Below are 7,483 nucleotides of genomic sequence, written 5' to 3'. Positions count from 1 at the left end.
CTAGAACATGAATGGTAAACATTTGCAAAGGGCGATGGGACAAAAAAAGTCCCGTCCGCGGTTCTAGTATTAAAAATTTTTAAAATTTTGACTGCATAAGCATAGAAAAGATCTCGGCAATGGAATAAGGTGCAGGTAGAGAGTAAGTCCTGGTGCTTTGGGCGCGGAATGAATTTATGCGAATGCGGAAGTGGAGAAAAAAGTATTCGTTTTCTTGTGATATTATGGAAACAATCCCTTGATGCAGCAATCTTATTCAGCAAATTTCTCCCATCTGAATAAACGTTGAACGTTGCAGTGATGTCACCCTTATTCGCTCGTAACTTAAAGTCATAAATCGCAAACATATTTGATTGATTTTCATGAGTTGGTGACGTCATTTGAGTTCATTTCCTCGTTCAAAGACGCCCTTTTATTGTTAGAGCTCAAATATCGTGTTTAAAATGTCGAACCATGTCCATCCAATGCGAGAGGCTGAGGAGTAGCCTAAAAGTAGTGACTGGGTCGATATGAGCTCGTGACTTCATCAACTTATCTCGGAACGGGTTGAAGCCGTTCAATTTCCGCCGGAAATAGCTCGAAAAGTAGGCAACGAATCGAAATGCGGAAAATACGAGTACAGTTATTTTATATACACTATCACGGTCGAATATAGTATAAAAATTTAGTTATTAATGTTAGACCCTATTATAGCAGAGTGCTCTGTTTTAAGGGTAGGAAAAATATTTATACCTACTGGAAGATAAATAGAAAGCAAAAAAGCACGGTTAAAGTTTGTTGATGAGAAATATAAATAATGGGGTCGTCACCAAATTACCTCTCTTTTATAAGCGAATTATTGCTGTTATCAGCGTCAAGTCATGTTTGTTTTTGAAGAAAATGACCCTACGGTTGGCGGAAATACATCGAACAAAAGTTTTTAAATAGAAGCCTGAAATTTCCATTTTCTGCTTGCTCTGTTTTCATTTTTAACATCAACGGATTTTATATGTGAATATTATCAACATTTTTTTATTAAAAAAATAATCTACTGGATACTACTGTGTGAATTTCTAAGTCGTGCTTAGAAGCTGTGGAATTCCTCATGATATTTAATGTACTGTAAAAAATTGCTTAATTAATGCCGATAATGGATAATACATAGTTAAAGACTGATTTCACTGCCTGATGGAAAAATAGTTTGATGGAATACTAGCAAATAGAAAAAAATAGGTCGAAAAAAATATGTGCACTGCCCGGGAATCGAACCCGGGTCGCAAGAATGGGAATCTTGCATGATACCACTACACCAGCAGTGCCATGTTAAGGAACGGGTCCTAATGGACATTCAATCAGAGATCAACCATTTAAAATCTCAGTCATCGCTTTAATTAATTCATTTTTAAACTGTTCTCACCCCAGATAAAATCTGTTTTACAAGAGCGCTAGGGGAGGCTGCGCGGTAACCCATAAGCGAGGCCAACTTAGAGACCCAATTTTCCGTATCCTTATGGTAAACGGAAAATGTTGTTAAAAAAATAGCTAGTTATAAATTGATTTTAATTGATTCCTGATATTTCTACCTTTTAGTGAGTGTTAACTCAAATTGGAATATATTTTTATAAGGAATTTGATAGCATGATTTGGCAATCATCCGTCACTTAGATCCGTCAAATTTATCGTACAATATCGGATTTTGCCATTTTAATATTGGCCCCTTGCGTGGTACATGACTGAAAATCACTCTTGATACATAGCTTTGAACTTGACCTTATGTTTTTCACTCTTTTTCTTGAACTCATTCTTCTATTCAGCCTACTGAAACTAAAATTCCGAGCGACACCTACATCTCGTGTTATTGGCAGGAGGTCCTTTCCTCTTCAGTTAATATTGACAGACATATTTTATGCGTTCTAATCCGCAGTGAATCTATCACAAATATTCGCCTAACAATTAAAGAAAATTCCTTCGATTAGATGGAGAGAGAGCAGGGTTTTCAAACTTGGAATGTTTTATATCATTTTTCCTGTGGAGAGGCTGTGGGAAAATATCTCTACTAACCACTTATCGCTCTAAAAGATCCCCTTAAAAAGTAAAATGTAGCTTCTTCATTACATCAGTAAGTCTAACATTTAATGATTAATTTTGTACTACATCCTCGATTTAATATGTATAAATGTTTTTTGAAATGACCTACTTGGCATTATCTGGAGTTTTAGGTCCTCAGTTGGAGATATATTTCCTACGCTTTGTAAACTAATTATTCCTTTTCTCAGTGCCTTCATAAAATTAGCCATTATTTCAGCTCAAGAAAATATAATTCTTTTAATATTTAAAGACTTGCAGTCGCATTCGTTCCTTTTCATAGGGATTTCATTAGCGATACTTAGCGCTGGTGAAATTTATGAATTTAAATTATCACCGAATATTTATAAATCTTTTACTATTCACGAAAAGTAAATTTTTGAGAATCAAGAATATAGATATATTAAAATAGATAAGTACATAAAGATATCGTGCCGTCTTAATATTTAATATTAGAAACTCTACGACACATGGTTCCGCTGGCTTTTAGTCATATTCAGATACTCATGAGCGATACTCAGAATCTCATCAAGGGCATACTCTTGGACATACTGTATTTAAAGATTATTTATCACATTCGTTTCATTTTGATTGACTTTCTATTGCAAATAATAAGGGACAGTTGGATATTAATCAATTTTTTATTGTCACGATCAGAATTCAATTTTCACATCGCAGAACAAAGATACTTCATATAGTTAATAGTAGCGGGCGTAACTTTGTAGAAATCCTTTATAGTAGGAATAGAAGATATAAAAAATTGACTATTTCTTCATGGTAATTTATTGGTTTCATTACAGCGTAACATTGTCAAGGTGAAGAGTATCAGGTTAAAGGTGACCAGTTTCTTGAGATTCAAGATTATAGATGCACAATTTTTACAAAATGTTTGTTGCACTTGTCTCATTTCGTTTAAATTTCCAATGGAAAAACTAGCGATATAAATGGCGCTGGAGAAATTTATTACCTTTTACTATCGCTGAATATTTATACATAATTTATTGTTACCAAAATATTAAATTTAAGAATGGTGATAAATTACGTATTTTTAGAATTTTTGTTATTTCCATTCTATCTCGTTTTATTATCCATTACAAAATCTAGAAATGATAATTAGCGCTGGTCGAATTTTTTTATCTTTTATTATCATTATTATTGACGAGAAAATAAATATATGAGATTTAAATAACTTTTGTTCAATTCGTTTCATTTTGTTTGAATTTCGTTGCATAAACTAGCGATATAAACTAGCGCTGGTGGATTGTATTATCCTTTAATATGTCCGAATATTTAAAAAATCTTTTATTATCACCTAAAAAAATCCATATTTTTAGATTAAAGTATTTGTGTTACATTTGATCCATGTGTTATTTGATTCCATTGCAAAAATGATCGATTTTAACTGCCGTTGGAGGAATATGATGTATTTTCCCTTCGATAGCACCATAAGCCTTTTATTATGGCCGAAAAAATTATTTTTGATATTAAAGATTGAAGATACTGTATTTAAAGAAATTTTGTTCCATTATTTCTATCCGGCCTCGGTGGCGGTGGCGAACAGGTCGTGGGTTCGAGTCCCGCCTGGGTAAGTTACCCCTATCCAGGAAATGGTCGTTTGGTTACGTTAAACTGTATAAATGCTAATAACCCCGATGTAAAAGACCGTATAGAGTTGGTTTCGGAGGTATGGAAATAAATAAATAAATAAATCTCTTTTGTATTTCCACTGCCGCTGGTGGGTAAGTTCCCTCAGATACTACCGTTTCTTCTTCCCTTACTTCCTCTATACTCTCTTCTTTACTCCTTCAGTCTTTTCCCTTCCTTTTCCCCCCGATATTTATCTGCCCTCTCCCATCTCCCAACCGGGAGGAACAGGAGACCCATCTCCCCCCCTTCCCCTCCCCGCCATCGCTTCCACTACAAAACCCGTCAGGGGCGGAATCAAGACTAATGCCGACACGAAACTGCACTATAACGCCGCCGTCGCCGGGAAGGGTGCGGGAACGGAGGGGTGGCTTTGGGAGGGTGCGGTAGGGGTGCGGGGGGGTAGAGCTCTCTCTCCCTCCCTGGATGAAAAGAGAGAGGTTTTTCCGAAAGATGAAGCCACCCAGAAGAGGCAGTGTGAGGGATACGGAGGAGAGGGGTGGGTGGATGAAAGGATACGTTTTTTTTATTGGAGATGGTAGGGGAAGGGCTGGGTGGAGGACGCGAAGGGCGACCAGTATGGCGGCGGCGATAGAAAGATGCGTTTACATTGCTTAAAGGCGGGTTAATGAAATAAATTAAATCATTAGTGCGGAGCACTATAGAGCAAGATTCCAGTACCCTTATAACAATGGAGACATTCATAGGAAAAATAGGGTAGATCTATCGAGGTGTAAGATGGAAGAGGGGATTTATTAGCCTCAACCTCGCCCAAATAAAGACATCTATTATTATTATTAGTATTTATTTTTCCCCAAGATTTTCTTGGAGGTCTGCCAGTGTCGGGCCTTGCCAAGACACTACCTCAAGTAAAAATTCATTTAAAAACAATCTAACCGTTCTACATGTATCCAGTATTACAGATTTTGAATGTTATGTATTATATTTCTTTTAATTTTTAATTGTTCAATTCTAAATTTAAGTGATGAATGTGTTATTCCTGTTGATGATATTACTATTGGGATGATGATGACCACGTCCTGTTTCCAGATAGTTTTTATTTTCCTTGCGAGGTCTCGATATTTTTGTTTCTTTTCCTCGTATTTCTTCTTAAGGTTGTGGTCAGCTGGAACTGCTATTTTTATTATAAAGGTCTGCTTTTCTTTTTTTTAATCAAGATTTTGTCCGGTCTGTTATGGGGTATGTTATATGGTAGGTATATATTATGTTGTATGTTATATGTTATGGCATATGTCCGGTATGTTATCTTATTATTATTATCCTTTAATTTTCTTCAGTTTTAACTGAGTTGTTTTACTGTAAAGAGCACGGGTTCTCATCAAGGTAACTCTTTACTGTGAAATTGCGTTGAGAAATTTTCTCGTGATATGACAGGTTGAAATTATTACAGCATTTTACAATTTGATGTATGCATTTGGATGGAGGTTGGGTATTTTGAAACTATTTTGTATATGTTTAGGGATGATACCGGTAGCTGAAAAGACAATTGGAGCTATATAAACCTGTTCCATATTCCATATTCTTTTTATTTCTATTGCCAATTCTTGGTACTTATTTATTTTTCCGGCTATTGTCTTTTCGATGTTATGCGACAGTGGCACAGCAATATCAACTATGTAGCAAGTTCTATATTTCTTGTCAATCAACACTATATCTGGTCTATTATTAACTTTAGTTTTATCTGTTTAGATAGGCAGATCGTAGTAAATTTTAAATGCGCTGTTTTCAAGCACTGTTTCGGGGTGGTATTCATAGTATGGGGTCTTGGTATCTATTAACTTCTGTTGGTAGGCCAGTTTTTGGTGGATAATTTTTGCAACTTGATTATGTCTACTGAAATATTGTGTATTAGCTAACATCTTACAGCCAGATATAATGTGTTGGATTGTTTCAGGCACTTGAAAACATCTTCTAAATTTGTCATCTGCTATGCTTTTATCACCCAGGATGTACTTTGCATAGTTATTATTATTACCATATCACATTATTTACTTTCATATAAATCACTGCATTTTATGAATATGGTGGAAAACGTTTAATATTGCCTCTCAGAGACCATTGCTTCCCACACTAAGCGTTCAACTATCGGAGAGTGAATGCACAAGATTCCACTGCAGTGAAACCCGTTAGAAGTAATTGCTTATATTCTTAGGTGCCGCTAAGTTATTATTAGTTTCTTTCACATAAAAAAATGCAAAATAAAAAATGAATTGCGAGCTTCTTTGGGTACTCCATGTTTTCAGGGTAGAGATAATTGATAGGGTTTCCCACTTCCATTCTAACAGTGTTTTTCACGTGACACCATCACGTGGACTACCTTTCGTCTGGTTCCTACCCTTCGACATATCTGGCATGGGTGGCCCTACCGAGAATAATTTAGAATTAATCCCGCCAGTGCAGCTCTAGGGGTCATAGGAACGCGCAAGCCTTTCCACCGCGACAAGGTTGTAGCCCAAGGGAAAGGTAGCCTTGAAGAAAACATTATCGCTTTCGAAGTTACAGATCTCTTTGATTGCGGCAACCTTCGCATTTAAATGACTCCGGGCGTAGATCAACTATGCTTTTGAATGAAAAGCCTTGCCCGACTGAATTTTAGCTATCTACCTTCTGTATGCATCATCATCATCAGTGGTCAACAATCTTAAGATTAGTTTGACGAAGCTCTCCACTCAATAGGGTAGTTTCCTTCATCAAAGAAAATGAAAGGCATTGATTGCGATTCTTTACCCACCACACTTAGGAAGGAGGACGAGAAAAGACTGGAGGCATTCGAGATGTGGGTGTGGCGAAGAATAGAAAAGGAGAAGTGGGCGGAGTGGAGGGGGAGGAACGATGAAGTGCTGGACATGGTGGGTGAGGAGAGGAAGCTTTTATATTAAATATTGTAGATAGATATGAGGAGACAGAAGGTGTGGATGGAGCAAGTACTTAGAGGAGAGGGGATGTTGAAAACAGTGTTAGAGGGAAGAATGTTAGGTAAACGAGGGAGAGGAAGGAAAAGAATAAGGTAGTTTCCTTCATCAAAGAAAACGAAAGGCATTGATTGCTATTCGTTACCCATCATTAGAATATTCATAATATACAAATTATTTCGTTTTAGAAATCCCAGTTTAGGCGAATGTTAATGGTCAATTTTAGCCTCATTTGAAAAAGGCCAGATTGACGCCCATGCGATGCCACTCCACGTGACGTCACTGGGACCTAGATTCTATACGAGTAGATAGGAGTCTTACATCGTCTGGGATTACCCATGCATGCATGTGGCACAGAGCTCAGAGAAACGTCTCTTCATAATCACCTATTGTCTGAAAGTTTCCTCCGTTTGAAGGGCATTAATAATACTTATTTAAGCCGAGCGCTACCTGATATCAGGGTACTCTACGCCACCGCCATTCTCGGCAGAAAGCAGACTGCATCGTAGCGGCGATCATAGCCCTACACTCAGGTGGCCTCACACAGCAGCAGCCAGACGTCACACGGGATTTTCTCAGCATTCTTACTTAGCCGTCGCGTTTTCGCGCGCATGAAAATTTTCAGTTTTCATTTAATCGCGAAAAATACATATCGTCATTTAAAATTCTAAAAGTTTGAAATATATTCTCCAGGAGTCTTTCTTTTTAGGCAATAAAAAATACTAGGAAACCGCCCTTTTAGCACGAAAGTTAGCGTAGGGTATCGTCAATTATGATTATGAGTTAGCGAGAATTTTAAAGTGAAAATTTAGCTTAGCAAGAAATATACTGGCATTTCCATA

At 36.9% G+C, this 7,483-nt stretch overlaps 1 non-coding gene across 1 annotated transcript; it reads right to left on the bottom strand.

The window, feature by feature from the left end:
* Nucleotides 1-1,227: 1,227 nt before the first annotated feature.
* Trnag-ccc lies at nucleotides 1,228-1,298 on the bottom strand. Its single transcript has one exon. It is a non-coding gene; the product is annotated as a tRNA-Gly (tRNA).
* Between the last annotated feature and the right edge of the window lie 6,185 nt (nucleotides 1,299-7,483).

Source organism: Ischnura elegans, chromosome 12, assembly GCF_921293095.1.
Source record: "Ischnura elegans chromosome 12, ioIscEleg1.1, whole genome shotgun sequence".
NCBI lineage: Eukaryota > Metazoa > Arthropoda > Insecta > Odonata > Coenagrionidae > Ischnura > Ischnura elegans.
This window is presented reverse-complemented; position numbering and strand designations above follow the sequence as displayed.